Source organism: Pectinophora gossypiella, chromosome 19, assembly GCF_024362695.1.
Source record: "Pectinophora gossypiella chromosome 19, ilPecGoss1.1, whole genome shotgun sequence".
Taxonomy (NCBI): domain Eukaryota; kingdom Metazoa; phylum Arthropoda; class Insecta; order Lepidoptera; family Gelechiidae; genus Pectinophora; species Pectinophora gossypiella.
In genome coordinates this window covers 1,392,571-1,417,573 of record NC_065422.1, presented here as the reverse complement: position 1 = coordinate 1,417,573, position 25,003 = coordinate 1,392,571, and the positions used below count along the sequence as shown (strand labels likewise).

The following is a 25,003-nucleotide window of genomic DNA, read 5'->3' as shown; positions in this document are numbered from 1 at the left end:
TACTTGCATAAGTACTTGTTCTATTTGCGACCATTACAGCGTTTGTAAGACATTTTTTTTTATTATTTATAAATCTACATACTTGTATGACAATTACAAATTCATAAAAGAAACATAGTTAGGCGACCTTGCTAAACAGCAATTTCGTTCAGGCTCACTTAATGTGAAAAAGCTTTCAATACGTTGGCGTTTGTGAGTTATGATTTTCAATTGGTAGATACCGTTGGGATTTTGATTTCGATAAATATTAAATGGTGTAACTATCGTCCATTAGGCTTCTGATCACCTGTCACATTTATTATCACGTTTTAAAACCTCTGAGTGAAATGTCACTGAAAATTCGCTTATAGTTGCACCGAAAAACGTACATGAAACGTGCGCGGCTAAACTGGCGCCCAGCACGGGGCCTAGCGATTAGAACCACCTGTGTCACAGATTTATACCATCCAACGTTTGATGGATCACGTTCATCTTACACCTTCTACCCTCAAATATCGTTTTGAACTTTTACCCCTCCAATGTATAGACCAGGTGCTGCATAGTTTCCGAAAAAGGGATTGACGAATATTCTTAGAATTATTATTAAATTTTAACTTTTTGCGTTGAACTAATTTAGGTAAGGTATGTTTTTACCCGACTGCGGCGAAGCAAAGAGGATAGTTATGTGTGTGACCGCTATTTTATATGGGTATGTACATTTTATACTTCGTACCATCGTGTGGCGCCCTCTATAGGACTTAAACTGAAGAGGAAGAAATAATAATATTATTTTTAGTCTTTGCAATGCATGCATATCCCATTTCTGGGTATGGCTCATTTCCCTAGCGTTATCCCGTTTTTTACCCGACTGCGGCGAAGCAAAAGGAAGGTTATGTGTTTGTCACACGGTCCACTTACCTAACCTGAAGATTTGACAGCTTCTGTAAAATAGAACCGACTGCCTGTCTGACCCCCCAAACCGAAGGAAAGCCAGCCCAAAACAGGTTAGGTCACATAACAAACGCTCAAACACTAAACTCAAACACTTTTTTACAATAAAATACCAGACAATATTTTGAATTCGTCAGAAAATAAATTTTAAGCTCATGTGAAGCATACTTTATGTAAAAAAGCTTATTATAAGATTAATAATCATTAATAACCTAAATGATAAAAAGTCTGGTAGTAAAAGTCAACTTATAAAACAATCAAAGTGAAGCAGGAAGTCAGCACCTGAGACCTGAAGTATTCGCCTTCAGCAAACTTCGTTAAAATTTAAGATTGAAAGAATCGACTCGACAAATTTTATCACAACAGGGACTTACGGTTGTAAAAATGTTGATGGAGAATGCAAATTTTTGTCACCGAATTTCGGCCGAATTCATTTTTGTTAACAGCCATGGATACTGTTCTGTTGGTTAGAGCTCTCACGATCTGGACGTCCAGGTTCGATTCCCGATGGGGATATTGTCGAAATCACTTTGTAATACTATCCTTTGTTTGGCAAATACACTGCAGGCTGAAACATCTGATAGTCCGAAAAGATCTTTAAAAAAAAACGAGAAAATGAAGTCTTCAATAAATCTCCAGAGGCAAGCTGCCGAAGGTGTCTGGGATCTGACATCGTTTCGAGATCGCAACCTCTTCTCGAGGATTATCAGTATCTGATAAGCAGGGACGGATTTGAATGTGTTTAATGCCCTGATTCATTCAATCTTACAAGAAGATTATGTGGGAGGTGGATTACCAACCTCATCCTGATGTCAGTGTTATTATTGAGTCGCCAAAGGTGTCTACGTACTTACCTCAGTAAGTAGTAACCGGGACCAACGGCCTAACGTGCCCTCCGAAGCACTGATCATGTTACTTTCGGACAATCGGGTGATCAGCGTGCAATGTCCTAACCAAACCAGGGCTCACAAAGTGATTTTTGTGATATGTCCCCACCGGGACCTCCGGATCGTGAGCCCAACGCTAAACCACTGGATTACGGTACGGAGATTATTATCTTTTACCTTTGATGGGTTTGCTCTTGGCCCTAGACTTGCCCGAAGTCATTGACACGATACGATTCAAGTCTAAACTATGTTCGAGTTGGGTAAACCTAAGCGGAGAGTTGCCGATCTATACGTAGTATTATTCCTTATTCTACGGACTGAATAAAATCTTTTTTTTTTAGGGGGCAATGTGTACGTTTTTACAATAAGATTTCCATTGACATTCATAATTTATCTTTAAATAGTTTTAACACAGTAATTAAACAGAAACTTTGTAAAAAAGGTTATTATTAGATTAGTGATTATCTAGAAGATATGAATGCATGGGATTAGCTGTCTGGAAACTTTATGTTTTTATGGTTTTTTTTTAAACAACGTCTAGGGCCCTGTGCCGAGATTTTACCTGCAGCTTCTTTTCCCCGGCTACACAGGTTGTGAGAAGCTGCAGTAGTTTTAGGTGGACGAGACGTTCGTTATGTCAAAATTGACGATTCAAAGTGTAACTATGTTACCAACTGAATAAAGTTATTTTTGAATTTGAATATTCTGCGCTCTCTTCCCGTACTCCTTAGCGGCTTGGGGCCATTGCAGACTAAAGTAAGACCCAGAGGGGGTGAGGTATGCGCCCGATACGAATTGGTGCGCGGCGGAGAATGACCGTTTAAGTAGTGTTATTCTATATTTACTATAAGTACACTAAGGTAGGCCTGACTACGGTTACTTTGTAATCAAATTCATGTTTGCTGTTCTAAAGTTCTTGTGAAATACGCAAACAAAGTTCACAGAATATTAAGCAGATATGTATTTAGGTATTAAACTGAAAGCATACATTTTGACAGGTAAAGTTATGCGTACACAGTCGATAAGGTTCGTATGCCGCCTGTATTTCTTGATTCTTATAGGTCAGGTTGTCGCCATAACAGAATTATGTTTTAGGTAATACATTACATATACATAAAAAGCGATATACGTCCCACTGCTGGGCATAGGCCTCCGGAGGCGGTTGATTGTGAGAAGGCCTGTGCCCACCTTTTTTTAATTTATAACACTTCATAAATTACACATAAATTGGTTTACAAACATCGCTAAACCTTAACAGGTTTGTATCGGTTCTTCTTCGGCATACCTGTAATACTCCCCCCCCCCCCCTTCCGGTTGCCAGAGGGGTGGAGGGGAGGGGGTTATTGCATAGCATAATATAATCAGCCTATAAAGAGTGTTAGTCTTTTGACATTATTTTTAGACTATTGTCCATCGCAACTTTATGACGTGTATTAATACGAGACTCCCTCTCACATCCCTAAGGGAGTCTCATATCCCTGATTTAAACGCGGTAAGAACCCGTTATTATGTGTTTTAATTATAATAAATACATTTTATTATCATCATCACCAGCCCATTAACGTCCCCACTGCTGGGGCACGGGCCTTCCCTATGGATGGATAGGGAGATCGGGCCTTAAACCACCACGCGGGCCCAGTGCGGATTGGTGGTTATTAACGACTGCTAATGCAGCCGGGACCAACGGCTTAACGTGCCTTCCGAAGCACGGAGGAGCTTGAGATGAAAACTTTTTTTTTGTGGTCACCCATCCTATGACCGGCCTCTGCGAAAGTTGCTTTACTTCAACAATCGCAGACCGAGCGCGTTTACCGCTGCGCCACCGAGCTCCTCATTTTATTATTAAAAAACATAATGTAGCGCCCTTTCCTTACTCCCTCCCCGTCCCTCTTGCAGTAAATCCATCTAGTGTTTGTTACTACTCGTGTCGCAGAGTCGTAGTCAAGCGCCTTTTGCTTTCCATACCTACCTACTGAGAATAGAGAATATACTTCTTTGAAATTACTTATACAGAGTGTTAGTGACATCGTCACGAATACTTTGAGGGATGATTAAGACCATGATTCTGAGTTGATATCAAGTGGAATTTCCGTCGCAAAAGTCATTATCATCATCAATTTAAGAGCCACGCTCTTGTCGGTGTAGCATTTCCACGCTACTTTTAGGGAAACATAGGGCAGTGGTTTCCCTCTTGCCTTCTGCCCCGCAGTACTCTGTCTAACGCAAGTGTAATGGCGCCCAGAGTAGTACATAAAGTAGTACATAAAGTACAGAGTAGTACACAAAGCCATACTAGGACTACTGTCCTCCGCCTCTGAATAGTACTGAAAGTTACTGCTGCGGGAGAGACAGTACTGCGGGGCGGAAGGCAAGAGGGAAACCACTGCGCTGTTTTTCCCTAAAAAAGTAGCATGGAAAATGCTGCCCCGACAAGAGCGTGGGTCTTAAATTAATGATTATGTACATGTACATGTTGCTTGTGTGTTGGCGCTGCAGAAGAGGAAATGCGATTTTTTCGCCGTTTTTGCTCGATATCAAAAATGGCAACAGGTAACTAGGCAGTACGTTTGTGAACTTACTGTTGTTTATCTAGTCAATGGTACGGAACCCTTCGTGCGCGATTGCGACGCGCACTTTTTTTTTTTTTGAGAATGTGTACTATCTCCTAAGCACATTTTCAAAGAGTTTCGACAAAGTGGCCGTCACTCCGTTACATAGTTTAAACTATGCCAAATTAAAAAGAAAAATAAATGAAAGACAAAAGCTAGTTAAGTCTAAATGATTAAACACCAGGTTGCCTTCTTCAACCTACAACCGACCAACAATTATAATGCAGGAGACTTGGCTCCTCTCCAGCGCACGGCGTCATACTTTATTAAATGAACACCTGCTTTGACTCAGCACCAAGACTGTTTAAATGCACTTTCCTGAGCTAATTAAAGATTATACCAAGTGGAAATAAAATTGTACATAGAATAAATTAAGTTATAAGCAAAATATTTATACTACAAATAAAGTTCTCTGCATAAAATGGCAGCGGAAGCGATTCAGGGTTGCGAACTTCGAAAGGAAGAACGAAGTCCTTATAGAATAACTTTTTATATGGAGTTTGTGTACAGTCACGAGCATTATATGTATACACTTTGGTACCATGTCACATTAACTTTTTTGACTAATTGAACTGTAAGTCTCACTAAATGTCAAATATGTTAGTGCGACAGAGTCCTAAAGTGGGTATATTATATTGCTCATGACTGTACATACAAACTTGACACAAAAATCCCGGTCCTTTCGCGACAACAAACACGTCAGAACCCCGATGCTGGCGTGGTCGACGATTTCCCTCATTCAACGCTTATCGCTATCAAACCACTAGAGTCGGTTAGATCATTTCTTCTCAGACAACTCCCTGAGCAGAGGTTCGCACCCAACTGAACACCCACAGGCTTGTTATCTTAAATTTTGTACCGGGTGAGAGCTATGCTTGGTATTTCCCTGCTTGATCGAATCAGAAATGAGGAGATCCGCAGGAGAACTAAAGTCACCGACATAGCTCGGAGAATTGCAAAGCTGAAGTGGCAGTGGGCAGGACACATGGCGAGGAGAACCGATGGCCGCTGGGGCGGAAGGGTTCTGGAGTGGCGGCCGCGTGTCGGACGACGCTCAGTGGGTAGGCCCGCTACAAGGTGGACCGACGATCTGGTGAAGGTCGCGGGAAGCCGCTGGATGCGGGCAGCGCAGGACCGATCGTCGTGGAGATCCTTGGGGGAGGCCTATGCCCAGAAGTGGGCGTCGTACGGCTGATGATGATGATGATGATGATGACAGCCATCAGCGCTCCCCATTTGTCCGGCCAAGTAGTTAATGCCATCTGCGGCAAATCTACAATAAGTCACGTCACAAAAAATGTACCCGTGTATCACAATAAATTATTTGAATTTTTTGAATTTGAATTTTGACTCGGCCGATAGATTCTGTTTTATCTAACAGAAGCTAATCGCTTGCACGCCGGCAGGACAAGGGCCTTTAGCAAGAATAACACTTACGAAAGCGGAACATTAATTTCAATTAATTATTGAATACAATTTCCACTCCGACTGGCCAGGAAACCCTTGTTAAAAAATGTTGTTTGTATGTCTACGTAATTATACGGTCATTGCGTTGGATGGTAATTAATTAGAAGGATGAGTTTTATACGGAAGTGTGAAAAATAAGCATGACGCTTGGCAAGACGGGAAGACAACAGATGGACTAACGCTGTTACTGAATGGTGGCCAAGTGGATGCGATATCGAGGCAGACCACCAGCACGGTGCAGCGGTGGTCGGATGACATTGTGAGGTACGCCGGAAAGCAATGGATGAGACTTGCACAGGACCGGAAGGGATGGCGTGAAAGAGAGGAGGCCTATAGCCAGCAGTGGGTGGATACAGGCTGAGTAGATAGATAGATAGATAGAGACTATATAGTAGATGGCATCGTAAAACTTTAACGTGATAATTACCTATTTTTTTACCGACTTCAAAAAACGATTAGGTTCTCAATTCGACCGTATATTTTTTATGTTTATTTAGGGGTACCTTCGTCGTTTATGAACCGACTTTTTATTACTCGGATAAGTACATAATTATTCCTAAATACAATGTAATGGCAGAAGCATATATAAAAATATGTGTTGCTTGATATTAGGGTCGCATTATGTAAAGAATTATGTTGCTACCTATATTGCCTCTCTTTATTTTGATCAGAATAATAATGGGTGGAAGATGTAATTGTGCCTGGGTGTAATAAAAAGGGTCCATATACCCAAAAACAAAGATGAAAGATGCATAGTATGTCTGTTATCCATGAAATTAGAAGGTTAAACGAAGGAAAATCTGTACAGCGCCATCTACATTGTTTTTGAAGAACATAGCCTGGAAATAATTTATAATAAAACAAAATACTTTAACTTATCGCAATTATATAAATATAACACATGCATACTGGTAAGGAAAATTTTACATAAGACCATTCACTCAGACATCACTTTCACCAAAAAGACCCACAAGCATAATACAAGGAACAAAGATAATATTGTATTACGTGGACCTAGAACTAAAACTTATGGCATTAAAAATATATTATATGAGGGAGCGCAGATTTATAACAGCTTGCCAAAAGAAATTAAAAATACTGAAACCATGACTTCTTTTAAGAACAACCTTAAAACCTATATAGCAGCAACGTAACATATATACCTATTTTTGTATTATTTTTCTTTTTCTTTTATTCTTAAGTAGTAATAGCATGTTTGTATAAACTCTTGGATAACTATAAGCTAATATAATTATACTGTCTTAATGTTTCTCATATTAAGTGAATTTGTAATTCTTTTGAGAAATAAATCTTTAACCTGAAAGTTCCTCTTTGTAATGACTTGTCAATTTAAATCCGTGGATTTCTTGCATAGCGCGGATGCTAGTTTCCAAATAGTCAAATCAATTATTTTTACTAAATGTCAATACATGAATTTATTGCGGAATTTATATGAAAAATCAAACAATTTTAATAAAGAAAAGCGTTACGATAAGTCCGACATTTCATCACGTATTTCTATGACGGACGTCACCATGGAAAAACGTGACAAAATTCGAACTTATTATTACGTTTTTCGTGTATAAATCTCATAAATAAGTTAAATTGAAAAAAGGAAAATTTTCTCGACAGTTTTAGATCTGTTTTTATTTAGTAATCACAATTTCATAATTTTTCGTTGACAAGGATAAGAAGCCGTGGTAGCCAAGTCGGTAGAACGCTTAACTCTCAATTGGAGGTCGCAGGTTCGAATCGAATGTTTGGATCAAAAATGATTGTGACGTGCTCAGCGGTGAAGGAAAACATCGTGAGGGAACCCACATACCCGAGAAATGCATTTCGGAGGTATGTGACCTAACCTATACCTATTGGCCGTAAGATCAGACAGGCAGTCGCTTCTGTAAAAGACCTGTCAAATCTTCAGGTTAGGTAAGCGGACCCTGTGAATAACGGGATGACGCTCGGGAGATAATGATCTTTGACAAGGATACTATCCAATTATCTTTTAGTTATCATTTTATAATTATGACTTAGATACTTGTGACTCTGCTCACCCAATTAGTGATTACAGTAGTGAGTTTATGTACTTATGGTACTTAAAAATAACAAAGAAAAACCGTCGAACTAATTATTCAAATTCAAAAATATCTTTATTCAGTAGGTAACATAGAACAGTTACACTTTGAATCGTCATTTTTTATATACCGAACATTTTTATATTGCCGAGCATAGAACCTCTTTTTTTTCGAACTCAGCTAAAAAAGGAGATTCAACTCGCAGCAGTCGCGTCTAGTTTATAGTAAGCTCGCCTTTTGCATTTTGTCGCGGCCACAGAATAAAAATAGTCCTCTTTAATTGCATATTACACCGGATAGAGGCAAGTTTAGCGCTTGTCTTCTTTTCTACCAACACGGAAGGGAGAGGTATAAAAACGATGTTTATTTTCAAACCAAACTGTAAGGCCAGGCGCGCACTACGAGTTTTTCGCCGCGCGGCAGAAAAATGCAGCGGCATAATGTCGCACTGTGATACTGCGCCGCTGCGGCGGCTCTGCCGTCAATACAATACAATACAATACAAATACACTTTATTGCACCAAAATAAAAAGAAATAATTACAAAAAGTCTCTTCAGCCGTCAAGTGCGCGCAATACAATTTAATACATACATACATACATACATAAACTCACGCCCGTAATCCCTAATGGGGTGGGCAGAGCCACAAGTAATCAAAGACAACTTGCAGCCACTGTTGATACAACAATTTAATAACAATTTAATAATACTATTTGGTACAGAATTACAGTGCGAAATTATACTGCTGCTTTTTTCTGCCGCGCGGCGAAAAACTCGTAGTGCGCGCCTGGCCTTAGTCCACATAAAAAGCTGTTTATTTATGTAGTAATCCATTTAGTAACGAATGTGTAAATGATCTACGGACTTTAATGTGGTACCGTAACTACCGTAGTAGACTTTATTTATAGTGTTTTATGGCATAGAATAAGTAAACAGAAGTGTCTTCCATATTAGACTGGGAGCGAATTAAAAGGACTTTATTATTGAGTAATGTTAGCGTAACAGCCTCCGTGGTCTAGTGGTTAGAGCGTTAGACTCACGATCTGGAGGTCCGGATTCAATGAGACTGTCCTTTGTTTGGTAAGGACTTTGCAGGCTTGAATCACCGAAAAAATAAGATGATTCCGTGCTTCGGAGGGCACGTTAAGCCGTTGGCCCCAGCTATTAGCCGTAAAAACACCTCCACCAACCCGCAGTGGAGCAGCGTGGTGGAGTATGCTCCATACCCCCTCCGGTTGATTGAGGGGAGGCCTGTGCCCAGCAGTGGGAAATACAGGGTGTTAGTGACATCGTAACGAAAAAAAAAATGTAACGCCTATTTTATTGTACTAAAAACGATGGTGGGTGTTTTTCTTGTCGCAAATGTTTAATTAAGATTTTCAATTTTTACTGTGCCGCAATGTAAGTCGAACAACGCGCCACACAGACTCTAAACTTACGCGCGGCTACGTTACGCGTGTGAGATACGATGTTGATATCTAGGTAGGAGTTTTCATTCTCTTGTATTTAGATGCTTAGTAGTGGTTCAACGTTTAAAAATGTTGTTTGTTGAAGTAGAACACCTACTGCCACGATTTTTCACGCACGGTACCTACCTACCAGTTATTAAAACGTTCCTAACTTATTAACAATAAAAACCCTACTCTTGCCTTACCTTAATTGTTATTCCTTCGGATGAAGTACCTAGGTAGGTACCCTAGAACATGTCACGTCACGTAGGTATGCAACATCGCGTTTCCTCCGCGGTAGGTAGGTATCACACGCACTCACAAACACAACACCTTGCTCTTTAATAAACATCAACAATCTTCCATACTTTTGCGCAGTAAATGGTCTATGATCTATCATCATAGTCGACACTACTCATTTACAGAATGAAACAAACACTCACAAACACGAAAAAAATATCCTCGAAAAACATCACGCGATTCGGGTCAAGCTTAGTATTCGACTGAGCGGAAGCGCGCGGCGGGCGGCGTTAGCGCAAAGCATCAAAGGCGCCGACTAAGGGCGCCGACGACGCACCGGCCGCGGCCGCGTCGAGCCGACGACTAGAGAGAGAGAGAGAAGTATGTTTATGGTGCAAGTGACAGAGAAAGAAATAGTATCTGTTCGTATGCCTACTTTATTGGCGAGCGTTGCCCTTGACCCGTGCGCCGGCTATTCACCTGCGCATAGCTGAAGTTGTAGATACGTTATTATTATTATTGATGACATTGATAAAATTTAATAATTAGTAATTTTTATTTGTTTATTTTAAATGTGCGTTCTATGCAGCTTAAAACACAATATGGGACTGAAAAAAATCTATTATTTTTATGAATTTGGCGACAGGAAACTTCACTTGATACCTATCAACTCAAAGAAATACCTAGTATCTGTTCGTAATGCCTACTTTATTGGCGCGCGTTGCCCTTGATCCGTGAGGCTATTCACGTCCGAGTATCCATCAAGACAGATCAAACAAGCCCTAACTCGGAGGTCTTGCGTCCCAGGATCCTTTAATTATGTCTTAGAACCTTCTTGGCCTATGTGGTCCAGTGGTTGAGCGATGGGATGCGGAGGGTCCGGGTTCGTATTCCGGTGGGGACATATCACAAAAATCTGTTTATAAGGCCTTTGGTTGGGACGTTACAGGCTGATCACCTGATTGTCCGAAAGTAAAATGATCCGTGCTTCGGAAGGTACGTTAAGTCGTTGCTCCCGTCTACTAGGTACTTATGTAAGCACGTAGCCGTTACATGAATATTGTACACAGAACAGGATAGGTTTAATTAGTTCTTTACTGATGATTTAACAATGAGATTTAAAACTACGAATAACTTAGTACTTAGTACCTCGGTACGGTACCAACATGTAACAAGAAAAATAAGATCACTCCACTCGGACAATTTTTTCTTTGAACATGCCGACATTGCCTACGCGGCGGAGTTGCCGAACTATCGATAGGTAGATTATCAATTGTTGAACTTGAAAATTGTCTAAACTATCGAAAGTAGTGATAGTACATTTAGATCGATACTAGCGATAGTACCGATAGGTCTTGCTTTGTAACAATAATGGGTATTGATCTAAAAGATTTATTTATTTTCGATTTTTGTGTAGCGAGGTTTTGCGTAGGTACTTACATACTAAGTTGGTGGATGGTTGACATAGTAGGTAACTAATTACCTAATCTGTGGTGGTTGTGTTAGTTGGTTGTTAGTTATTCTAATGACAACAAAGAATACAATTATTTACTGTTTCAACTGTTTTAGGTAGATAATGGCCCTGATTCCTATGAGTAAATGAATGAATAACCCGGTCGAATCAAAAAGGTATCTCGCTGGTAACTTAATTCTGTCGGTTGTTTTAGATTTCTGCTTAAAATTGACGTGTATTCCATAAATTTTATGCCTGTTGATTATCCGTCCATTTAAGAATAAGAATAAAATAAATTTACAATTTACGATAGACAGAGAAAGAAATAGGATCGGTTCGTAGTGCCTACTTTGTAGGCCGCGCCGCCGCCGCGCCGCCGCCGCGCCGCCGGCGCGCGGCGCGGGGCGGGGCGTGCGGAGCGGGGCGTGCGGAGCGGGGCGCGCGGCGCGGTGCGTGTGGCCGTTGACCCGTTCGAGCAGCTGTTGTCTCCATTACATCGAAAATTTTCGATAATTTGTCATTATTGTTTTTTTTATTGAAATTTGGGTTCTATGCAGCTAAAAGCACAATATGGAATTGAAAATAATTAAAAACAAAACTCAAAATTTCATGAATTTTGCGACGGAAAATTCCACTAGATATTAACTCAGAATCATGGTCTGAATCATCCCTTTCAGTATTCGTTACGATGTCACTAACACCCGGTATATAGGCAGTTTATGAATGTTGGCGTCAGACTATTCAAGTCACAAACTATTCAGTCAGGCGAGTCAAGTGTTCGAGATATGCAGTCGCTTCTGTAAAAAACCGGACCTATGAAATCTTCAGGTTAGGTAAAAACCGGCACTCCTCGTTTGAGAAGCAAGCCACTGTACAACAGTGACTTCCAATATGAATGTGGTTCCATATGAACGGAATTCCAGTGTCTTATCACAGGACAATTATTATTATGTGCCTAATGTAACATCTGCTAAATAATCTGTTATTATAATCACTGGTAACATCCGCTGTACTTTGCTTTGATGGTGTCTGTTAGTTAAACATACTAGGTATTAGCTAAAGAAAAAATTGGTAATACCCTTTGCAGTTAAATGTTTGTAATTTATCGGGCTGGTTTTAAAGCGTGGTGTCTGAAGACCGATGCAAACAGAAATCCATACTTACCCTGATGGGTAATAGAAGTGAGTTTTTGTTAGAATAGTGGGCTAGTTTACAACTAGTCAAGTCAGTTACTTTTTTCTAAACGTCGAAACACTATGAAAAAGCACACTGTGACGCCATCCATAGATAAACGTGATAAAATGTCGGACTTAGTATTACGTTTTCTTGATTGAAATTCATAAATAAGTACACATACATACATACATACATAAACTCACGCCCGTAATCCCTAATGGGGTGGGCAGAGCCACAAGTAATCAAAGACAACTTACAGCCACTGTTGATACGAAGTCCAAAGATGGATATGATGAACCTTATGGTGATAAGGGATCAGCCTATCGCCCATAACATTAGTCCATCATGTTAGAGAACACAATCCCTCTGTCGGTTTTTACGACATGCCCGGGAAGAGAAGCAGCTGAACGTGTTCTATGTTTTTTTATATGCTCCCAGAACAGCATAGAAGCAAAAATAAGTTAAATAGAAAAAAGAAAATACTTTTCGTTTGTTTTAGATCTGTCTTTATTTAGTAATCCAGATTATCCCCACTATCCCCATTTAGTAATACCCAATTGCGTAATACATATTATATTATGAACAAAGCGCCTGCAGCTAAAATGACCGCAATTGTAGAAAATTCTAATTAGCTATGTTTCTGTGTTCAGGAGCTGAGTGAAAACTAACGAAAACCATTTTTTATTTTTAACTTATTTATGTATCTTATTCAAGAAAAACGTAATAATAAGTCCGAAATTTTATCACGTTTTTCTACGATGTCACAGTGTGCTTTTTCATACAAATTCCATAGTAATTTCGTGTTATAACTAGTGATGTTCCGAATATCCGTATCCGTATCCGTGTCCGTTACTTTTCACGCGGATCTTTTACGGATCTTTTTCAGGTGATTAAGTAGAATTATTAAACAAAAAGGCTATAAAATTCCATTCAGATTGTTTTTATTTCTTAAAATCAAATATTTGGCACCTTTATATTGCAAACATTTACATAGATAGATCTTTATAATGAAAGCAAGATAAAATATCACTTTTATAACAATGAAATAACTAAAACTTTAATCTTTTTGTTTAAGAAAATAAAGATCCGTATCCGTATCCGCGGATCTTTACACTAAATATCCGTATTCAGATCCGTATCCGCGGATATACATTTTTAACGATCCGGCACATCACTAGTTATAACGTTTAGAAAAAAGTAAATGATTTGATTTGTTGGAAACCAGCGTATTATGAATTAATTTCAACTCAGCAAATGCCATAGCCTAGCTGTAGCTAGATTATGGCGTTGATTTTCAACTGCTGTCGCTTCAACTCTCTTGGGCCGCCATCGCAACCACGTTTCGTAACCAGTTGAAAAGGAAGAATTTTACTCCTTTGTTGGCAACTAGTAGTAAATGAAGAATGTTTGTGTGTGTGTGTGTGTGTTTTGTCTTAATACGCAACCAGTTGCGAATATGTAATCTATTCGCCATCAGAAGGGGCTTCACTGCTCAGCACCTTATGTAAAGTTTATCCGTCCGCCATTTTGAAAGCCCAACGAAAGGGTAGAGTCGGCCACATAGAATTAGTGCAAGTTAATGACTTGATTCACCTGAGCCGGCGAAATGTATAATTATATCTCCTGTACACTATACCTTCACCGTCGGTTTAATTATGCCTCCGATAGGGTAGTTTCCAGCTAGTCAAATCAGTTACTATTTTCTATACGTCAAAACACGAAATTACTATGGAATTCGTATGAAAAAGCAACCTGGGACGTCAGAAAAACGTGACAAAATTGATATTTGTCCCAGACAGACAGCAGAAAATAGCAACTGCTATTAATAGTATTAGAAGAGAGGAATGGCGGTTACTCCACCGACAAGAGCGCAGATCTTAAATAGAGAGAGAGAGATTAATAGTACCAAGGTACCGGGCCAAAAGGTTACAAAGACTAGAAAGAAAAGAATTTAGGTTATTTTATTACCTATTATCAAACCCCGGACACTTCGTACAAAACACCTCGTTTTACAAAGACACTACATATTGACGTTATCGTACACGCGCATCTGTGTGTGACGTCTGACGCCATACGATTAAAGACTAAAGTAAGACCGAGGGGGTGAGGTAAACTTAGGTCAGCCAGTGGTGGGGAGCGCAGTTGCCATTCTACTCGTAGTACTATTCCTTATCCTGTGCTAGTATGTATGTAGGTACCTACAAGGTGTTACTGACATCGTAACGAATACTGAGGGGGATTATTCAGACCATGATTCTTGAGTTAGTATCAAATTTACCGTCGCAAAATTCATGATTTCTTTTTAGTTTTTTTTTATTACTTTCAATTCTATACTTTTGCGATGGAAAATTCCACTGGATATCAACTCAGAATCATGGTTTGAATCATCCTTCAAAGTTTTCGTTACGATGTCACTAATACCCTATATATTATAGGTACAGTCATGAATGAGCAATATAATGTAACCACTGTAGGACTCTGTCGCACTAACATATTTGACATTTAGTGAGACTTACAGTTCAATTTGTCAAAAAAGTTTTTGTGACATGGTACCAAAGTGTACTTATACATTATTAATGCTCGTGACGTACTCATCTAAAACGTGTCGAAAAGCATTTCTTTTTAAAGTGACTTATTGTAGATTTTCCGCAAATGGCATTATCTACTTGGCCAGGCGACTGGGCAGCCAATAGCCATGAGGGCGCCAACTTCGGCTCAGGGTGACGTCTGAGAGGATAATATTTTAATTTAAATAATTAATCGTGAGGAGCTCGGTGGCGCAGCGGTTAACGCGCGCGGTCTGCGATTGTTGAAGTTAAGCAACTTTCGCAAAGGCCGGTCATAGGATGGGTGATCAAAAAAAGTTTTCATCTCGAGCTCCTCCGTGCTTCGGAAGGCACGTTAAGCCGTTGGTCCCGGCTGCATTAGCAATCGTTAATAATCATCAATCCGCACTGGGCCCGCGTGATGGTTTAAGGCCCGATCTCCCTATCCATCCATAGGGAAGGCCCGTGCCCCAGCAGTGGGGACGTTAATGGGCTGATGATGATGAATTAATCGTGTGTCGTGTGGGTGTGTTGTGATAAGTGCTGAATAACAGAGAGAGAATCCTCTTACTAATGAATAATTATTAGACCTTAAGTGTATTATTTTTATTTTCCTGTCACGTAAATTGCGATGTTCCTTAAAATATTGTAGATTAAAGTAATTTTCTTTGATTTTTAAAAAAGATAAAACACGGATGAGGAAGCAATAAAGAATAATGTTTTAATATTAAACGAAATTGTTATACTTATTTGCAGATACTGTTCTCTCTTTCATCTGCTTTATCCATATTCATAATGGCCTCTGAAGTCCTGTGGTTGAAGTTTGTGCTCACGATCCAGGGGTCCCAGGTTCGAATCCCGGTGCGGACATATCACAAAAATAACTTTGTGCTCCCTAGTTCGGTTAGGATATTACAGGCTGATCACCTGATTGTCCGTGATGATCCGTGATTCGGAAGGCACGTTAAGCCGTTGGTCTCGGTTACTATTTAAGTACTGATGTAAGTGAGTAATCGTTATATGACTCGTTGTATCACTAGCGGGCAAGCTAAGTTCAGCAGCATATGCCGTCAGAAGAATCCGACAACTCACAGATGTACCCACTGCTAGACTTGTCTACTTCAGCTACTTCCACAGCATAATGTCTTACGGTATTTTATTGTGGGGTCGAGCCGCTGATGTAGAAACTATTTTCATCATTCAAAAAAGGGCAGTCCGCGCTATTTATAATTTGCGTTGTCGGGACTCTTTAAGGAGCTGTTTAAAGAAATAAATATACTGACGGTCGCAAGTCAATATATATATGAAAACATTAAGTATGTACGTAAAAATGTATCTCTCCTTCCGAGAAACTGTGAAAGGCATACTTACAATACAAGAAATAAACATAAAATTGCTATTCAAAATTCTAGATTAAGTAAATTAAATTCATCTTTTTTGGGTATCAATAAAATACCAGATAATATTTTAAATTTGTCAGAGAACAAATTTAAAGCTCACGTGAAGCTTACTTTATGTAAAAAAGCTTACTATAAGATTAATGACTACCTAAATGATAAAAATGTCTGGTATTGAATGTGTTCCTCTAGTTATTAAATAACTTGTAATGTATATCCTCATTGGTTTTTAAAAGATGTGTTGCTGTTGCAGTTTCTTGTCATTTCTTCTCCTCAGCCATAACACCTTGCGAAATGACGAAAATTCAAATATGTTACATTGACCTTCAACAAGTTTATCCATGATAATTACGTTGAATAAATGATTCTGATTCTGATTCTGACTCATGTCAGGGGCCTTTGGCGGCTCATAACCCTGACACCAGGGTTGATGAGGCTGGTATTACAGTTGACAACTGAATAAGATGCAAACACAAATAAGTTTCTCAAAATACTGCATATACGTCAGATAGTACAATCAGCGACGATTTGGTTTTTTGTGGTGTCCAAATACTTCAGAACCCCGATACCGACCCCGCTGGTGTAGTCGACGATTTCCCTCATTCAGTGCTTATCGCTATCGACACACTAGAGTCGTTTAATTCTTTCAAATATTTTCCTCTCAGATGACGGTCTGAGCCGAGGGTCGCGCCCAACTGGGCACCCTCAGGCCTGTTGTGTTAAATTTTGTACCGGGTGAGAGCCCTCAGCGCTCCCCATTTGTCCGGCCAAGTAGTTAATGCAATTGCGGCCAATCTATAATAAGTCATGTCAAAAAAGGTGTCCAAAAATTACAAATATTTTTTGTTTCTTCAGTTATTTCTTCAGTTATCACTTCTAGTTATTCGATAAGTGCTTTTCTTACCTACTAATTTATCAAAAGCTTATTTATATACCACGCTTTCAGGTAAAACGGGTATTCAAATCCCGACAAAGGTTAGACTGAATGCACCAGTATGAATGGCTCGCAACCAACATTAAAAGATAAAATCTCCCACAAACTTGTGGCTAGACTGGAGTAAACATACATTTTATTCACAGAAACACACACATTAGAACTATTTGATTAGGTCAAACAAAAAATATAAAATGCTAATCTAGAAATAAAAACCAGTCTGCGGTGATCAAAAATTAATCTCATTTTACTTTTCGAATTTTATTTATGAAATGAGTAGGTACAGTAATGAGCAATATAATGTACCCACTTTAGGACTCTGTCGCACTAACATATTTGACATTTAGTGAGACCTACAAAATAGTTCAATTTGTCAAAAAAGTTAATGTGACATAGTACCAAAGTGTATACATAATAATTAGTAATGCTCGTGACCGTACCTACGATGTTTGACCGCTTATATTGATAACGTCACATGACAGTATTTCGTGATTTGACGTTTAGTAAAAAGTAACTGATTTCACTATTTGGAAAGTTGGAAACTTCCCTATTGGATAGCTAATTATAGAATCGTGGTAGCCCCGTTGGAAGAGCGCTTGACTCTCATTGTGAGGTTGCAGGTTCAAATCTAGTCCGGGTCTATACCATTTTCGATTTTGTTTTTAAATTCATGAAGCAAAACTTCATAAAATAAATGTTACGGTGAAGAAAAACATCATAGGGTGGAAACTCACTTACCCGATTGTGGAAAAATCTGTAATTAATCTGGTTTTCCCTTCGGGTTGAAAGGTTAGGCAGGCAGTATAAAAAACCGGACCTCAATTTTTTAGGTAGGGTTAGAGGTAGATAAGCAAACCCTGTGAAAACAACGGCATAGCGGTAGATAGATGTAACTTACCCCGATGGTAGAATGGCGTGATGAAATTCCTATTCACGAACTGTGGTATTACGTCAAGGCCAACATTGTTTCAGATGTGATCTTGACTTGACTAGATGAATAATTTATGAATAAATGCTTCATAAACGCACCAAGAGATGGCGCTAGTTGTATTTTAGAACGCGGTATCAAAGTTTCCATGCGAGTTTATAAGTTAAATCGAGGAACAATGGTACATCGTGCCTCAATCTAATGAGTAAGGAAATTATTGGGCCTTGGTAATTCTTGGCTATGTCCCAATAAGGGGCGGAACAGTTTTTTGAGGGTACAGGTCGTCCCTTTGAGTCGCGCACCTACTTTGTGCGTGATTCAGGTGAAGCGATTTGCCTCTTTAAAAACTTTTAAAGGAGTTTATGTCTGAAGATAACGTTGCGCTGCGGAAGTATCTACTTTTGACCTTGAAATTGTATACTCTCGATATAACATCGATATGCCCATGGTATAGAAAACCAGGTACGCTCAATCCTATGACAAGCCGCCATTGCTAGCCATTGATGACGTAAGTGTTCCAAGGACGTATATTATTGAAAATATATTTAATTATTATTACTTGTCACATATATAAAAATAATGAAAACTGTAAGTAAGTCTTTTACTAAAACTTCAAATTTTCCTTGCAAAGTAAATATAAAAAGATTGGTGGTGGGTAATTTATTTTTTACATAATGGCAACGCAGGGTGGGATGACGTCAGCTGGGCTAACCTTGAAATGTTAGCTGTCACTTTTGAGCATACCTGGTCTTCTTATACCATGGATATGCCTATCAATATTTAGATTATTCCTGGGCTTAAAAATAATCGATTATTCATCGATATACAATCGATTATCGGCCAACACTATCGTTTTAGATAGCATTTATTGCTGTGTATCGATAGTCTTTGCGATAGTCAGAAACAATACTATCGATAATTAAAACACATAATAACGGGTTCTTACCGCGTTTAAATGGGGATATGAGACTCCCGATATTTCGACACTGTTGCAAGTGCCATGATCACGGGATGACTGATGAGATGCTTACCCCGTTACTTACTTACACATTTAAACGCGGTAAGAACCCGTTATTATGTGTTTTAATTATGATAATAACCGCGTAAACTTAAAACAAAATACTATCGATAGCCAATCGATATCTGTCAAAGTACAGAAGCCAGTGTTGTGACGTGTATTAGCACAGTGATGTACGGTCACGAGCATTATGTGTATACACTTTGGTATCATGTCACATTAACTTTTTTGACAAATTGAACTGTAAGTCTCACTAAATGGCAAATATGTTAGTGCGACAGAGACCTAAAGTGGTACATTATATTGCTCAATGAATCAGTCGAGATTAAGGCGATCGATGTGTTCCTCTAGTTATTAAATAACTTGTAATGCACCCTCATTGATTTAAAAGATATGTTGCTGTTGCAGTTTCTTGTCATTTCTTCTCCTCAGCCATAACACCTTGCGAAATGACGTAAGTTCAAATATGTTACATTGACCTTCAACAAGTTTATCCATGATAATTACGTTGAATAAATGATTCTGATTCTGATTATTTTCTATCTAACAATATATTTTAAAGCTACATTTATGTATAAAAGTGCAAATAGTTACGGTTATAAATATATGAAATAAAATCGTTATATAGAGCTATAATTTTCCCAACTCAAGTATCCTCATTACTTACTGGGAAGTCCTACCCACGAACAACTGTTAAGTATGTACTTTCAGAAATAAATGACTTTTTATTTTTATTTTTTATTATTATTTATAAAGATGTAAATGGGTCGTTCTTCTTTTTTATCGACAATAAAAAGACATTTTCTCGATTTATCGGATTTAACATCTTTAAAATTATAACGGCAATAAATATTTTAAAACATCATATAAAGATGTGTCTGTAGAGGACTATTTAGTGGTTCTCTTTATCTTGGTAACATACTTTTCTTTGCAGGCGCATTCCAAAAAATATTGTGACAGAGTGGCCCTTTTCATCGGAGACAGCATTTCAATTTACCACTCTGTCACATAATTTTGTGAAAAACGATCAAGCTACGTTAATAACTAATTGAGGAATCGATTAGTATTTTGCTTGTATTTTGAGTATAATAATATAACTATATTTTTGGACAATCAAAACATGAAATAAAATTCTAAAACATAACTTATCAGAAGCAGAACGAAGGACAGATCATTGTCGATAAAAAAGAAGAACAACCCAAATAATAATAATAACATATAATATAATTTTTATTTTTCTCCAGTATTTTACAATATCGAAATTGTGGACTTCCCAGTAAGCAATTTGATATGCTTGTGTTGGGAGTGACCACGCTGCTTCCGAGGGTTACAATTATATAAATACTTAACTTAAAAATAAAATAATGTGAAAATAAGAAAAAAAAGTGAAGTGAAAACAAAAAAAAAACAAACATTAATGTAAAATAGAAAGTATCTAGGTGTTCTAGATTAAAATAACAGCATAATGCAGTTGCAAATTATCTGCATAACGGGTTTCCTATTGTTCTTCAAATAAGGTTTAATAGTTGCACTAACGGGGAATCGAACTGCGACTCTGAGTCCTCTAGCATACAGATGCTAAAGGATACAGTTATTATGTACATCCATTTGACAGATAGCACACATAAGATAAGCTCACGACTGTATCCCAAATGGGGTAGTCAGAGGTACATGCGACGCAAGATGAACTAAGTACCTACAAAATTTCATAAAAATCATACATACATACATAAACTCACGCCCGTAATCCCAAATGGGGTGGGCAGAGCCACAAGTAATCAAAGACAACTTGCAGCCACTGTTGATACGAAGTCCTAAGATGGATATGATGAACCTTATGGTGATAAGGGATCAGCCTATCGCCCATAACATTAGTCCATCATGTTAGAGGACGCAATCCCTCTGTCGGTTGCGTCGCTCTGTCAAAAAAATCAAAATTCAAAAATATCTTTATTCAGAAGGTAACATAGTTACACTTTGAATCGTCAATTTTTACCATAACGAACGTTTCATCCGCCTAAAACTACTGCAGCTTCTCACAACCTGTATAGCCGGGGAAAAGAAGCTGCAAGAAAAACCTCGGCACAGAGCCCTAGACGTTCTTTAAAAAAAAACTACATCTCATCGAGCTTTCCGTTAGAACAACGTGATATCAAACATTTATTTAGTGTCCCTTTGGGAAAAGTCAGTGTGAACAACTAATTAACTATGTCATCATATCCCTAGCATACTATATAGGCTATATATCCCGTTTTCACAGGGTCCGCTTACCTAACCTGAAGATTTGACAGATCTAGTTTTTAAGAGTTGAAGAAAAGAGAACCATATTGAAGACTATAGAGAACCGGAGAGGAAATATGATTGGCCACCTGATACGACACGATTCATTTATAACAAACATTATAGAAGGAAAAATTTAAGGGAAGAGAGGAAGGGGTAGACCTAGGATAACATTTATGAAACAAATAAAAGAGAAGGTGCAGGTCGTGTCGTATCGGGAGGTGAAGGTTTTGGCGGGAAGAAGAGAGGAATGGCGGTTACTCCACCGACAAGAGCGCAGCTCTTAAATAGAGAGAGAGAGAGAGTTTTTACAGAAGCAACTGCCTGTCTGACCTTTCAAAAAAGAACAGGATAATGCCAGAGATGATGAAAAAAGAAAATGGTTTTTCCGCCACGTCGTGATTTCAAACAAAATCCATTTATTATCCCTTTGGGAGCAGTCAGTGCGAATCAATAATTCTTGCATATCTTCAGCTTAAATATGACCCGATTTTGATCTGAATTGAGCCATAAAGACATAAATATCCAAAGCCGATAACGAGTGGCACCTCCGCTATAAATCGGTTGGTGTTCAAACAACGCCTGCCAGTGAAATAAAGGCAATGTTGTAAAACTCCCCTACTGGAGACTGATTCTGTAAAGGAACTCCAATATAAGTACTGCATTGCTTCTTCTGCACGTGTGAGTGAGATCGATGATCGACCTTACCAGTTTCACAACCCTGGTGTCAGTTAGGTGTTGTTGAATAATCAATCATCATTCTCTAAACAGGGTGTTCTTCTTCTTCTATCGTGTGGGTTGTGAGGTGGAATGCCAACCCCATTAACCCTGGTGTTAGGGTTACTATTGAGCCGCCAAAGGCCCCTGACATGGCTCATGTAACGACTACTTACGTACATCAGTAAGTAGTAGCCGGGACCAACAGCTTAACGTGCCTTCCGAAGCACGGATCATCTTACTTTTTGGACAAACAGGTGATCAGTCTGTAATGTCCTAACCAAACTAGGGATCACAAAGTGATTTTTGTGATATGTCCCCACCGGGATTCGAACCCGGGACCTCCGGATCGTGAGCCCAACGCTCAACCACTGGACCACGGAGGCCGTTACAGGATGTTACTAAGTATAACATAACCTTAAAAAGATGTATTTAATTTACTTAATTTAGAATTTTGTCTAACTCTAACCAAATTCTAAGCAGTAAGCAGACCCAGCAAAAACGGGGTAAAGCTAAAGAGATGATGATGAAGAAGATTTATTTGTACTTTCTTGTGTAAGTTGTTTTGATTGTGAGTTATGTGTTATTCCGTGTTTTGTTTTATATTTATTGCTGTGGTGTCCCTATAGAGTAAAATGTTTCTGTCTTTCTTTCTAAATATGTTGCTTATTTTAATGGACAGTGTGTCATATCCCATAATAGGATATTATAATAAGTAATATCACCCCTCTATAGATTTATGGGTTTAAAATTGGATGTTTACATCGTTAGTTGTTTAATACCTACTTGGGGTAATTTATAAAGATTTAGTAGCGTTTTTATATATACAGGGTGTTAATGACATCGTAACGAATACTGAGAGGGATGATTCAGGCCACGTTTCTGAGTTAATATCAAGTGGAATTTTCCTACGCAAAATTCATGTATTTTTTTTTATATTTTAAATTCTATACTTTTGCGATGGACAATTCCATTTGATATTAACTCAGAATAACCCTCAAAGTTATAGTTACGATGTCACTAACACCCTGTATAAGACATATATAGTGAAAACCACTTACGTCATCGTCGTCGTCAATGTTACGTCGTTATTTGTGTATGATGCGACGAAATGTATCCTTTCTCAAAACTGTCTCAATCAGTGTCCAAAATCTAATATATTTATAAATGATTGTAACACCAAGATGGTAGCTGATGCCTATAGCACACGCTTGAGTCTTAAGTATCAGGTGAAATGTTTATTTTGTAACCTCCTTACTTATTTTTGTGACTTCAAAAATGCTGTAAAATGTTTTTTTTGTACAAATGTTTCAATGTATTTATTCATTAACAATATAAATTGTATATTTGAAATTTTACATAATGATGCTAATTCCTGTAAACGCCATCTAATTTTATTTTAGTTATATCTGTCATTTTCTTATCCGCCGAAAAAGAAAGGGACGGGTAAACGACAAGCATAAAATTTATGGAACACACGTCAATTTTAAGCACAAATCTAAAACAACCGTCTAAAAATTTTACATGGCCAATAACCCAACAGAATTATGTTGAGAGCACACGTCAAAGGGTTTGCATACCAGTGAGATACGTTTTTGATTCGCCCGGATTATTCATTTACTCATTCTTTCTAAAATTAAGACCTATCAATCGTTCGTCTCTTTCCTTTTCGGCGGATAAGAAAATGACAGGTATAACTTAAGTAAAATTAGGTGTCTGCAGGGATCGGAGCCAATATGTACTTATGAATTGAAACAATCTAAAAATATAACAATTGAGCAACTAAAAAAAGCAAACAACAAAGTGAAAATCAACATTTATCAATATTTCGACAAATTTAAAAATACAATATTTAATAATTTAATCATTATAATTTTTTTATTAGATTATTTCCATTGACAGTTTTCTATGAATAATTCCAATAACGTTTGTTTACCAGAATAGCTCGCTGATTCGATAGAGCCCTCCGGAAGTATTGTCTGGAATCCACTTCGCCCCCGTCTCCTCTTGTTACGGAAAATAGGGGAGTACGGGGAAAACTGAGCGGGGCCAAAATAGTGTGTCTATTTACCAATATTTGATTTTGGTTAACTTGGTATACTCATGATATGTATATCAGGTGAAAAACAAATATTTTAACTAAAACAGTCACTGTGGTGTTGACTTTTGTGGTGCTTCTTCCCTTGCGTTAGTTAATTTTCCATTAACTTGTTTTTGCCTGTTCTAGAAGTGGATGTCGGGTGACGGCTATCTGTTGGGTACCAGCAATAATAGCCCAGAAGAACACACACACACACACACACACACACACACACACACACACACACACACACACACACACACACACACACGCACACGCACTTGCGTATCTCGAAGGTTCCTGTCAGTTTTTCCCTTATTTAATTTCTTCCTTTATTTCTGTTTTTTTTATATATATTTTTTGGATTATGTAATTATACATTTCTCTAATATTTGTAGCTACTTAGTAACACATTAGAATATATTAAATAATTACCAAGGGTTGGGGCCTGGTGACCTGTAGTACAAGGGAAATCCTTTTACAAGCACCAGCTCCCTTAAAATACACTTGTATGACAATGTTAGCCAACTAAGATTTTTTTTTGTTTTGTTTTGTGTTTTAAGTGGAGAAATAAACATTTTTATTATTTTATTATTTTATTATTTTATTATTTTATTATTTTATTATTTTATTATTTTATTATTTTATTATTTTATTATTTTATTATTTTATTATTTTATTATTTTATTATTTTATTATTTTATTATTTTATTATTTTATTATTTTATTATTTTATTATTTTATTATTGTGTTATTTTATTATTTTATTACTGTCACTGGCTTGCTACTCAAACGGGGAGTGCCGCTTCAAACCCCGG

General features: G+C 38.0%; 1 protein-coding gene and 1 non-coding gene across 3 annotated transcripts in view; one reads left to right on the top strand and one right to left on the bottom strand.

The window, feature by feature from the left end:
* The window catches only part of LOC126375567 (helicostatins), a 346,624-nt gene that overhangs the window by 274,668 nt on the left and 46,953 nt on the right, over positions 1-25,003 (bottom strand). The window contains exon 1 of one of the 2 annotated variants that reach the window (XM_050022563.1): positions 17,473-17,478. The exons of the other annotated variant lie outside the window; for it this stretch is intronic. The gene's annotated coding sequence lies outside the window, so the exon portion shown is untranslated. Of the gene's footprint in view, positions 1-17,472; positions 17,479-25,003 lie in introns of those variants that run through there. 2 annotated transcript variants of the gene reach the window in all.
* LOC126375810 (U12 minor spliceosomal RNA) lies at positions 18,279-18,429 on the top strand. Its single transcript, XR_007567653.1, has one exon. It is a non-coding gene; the product is annotated as a U12 minor spliceosomal RNA (small nuclear RNA).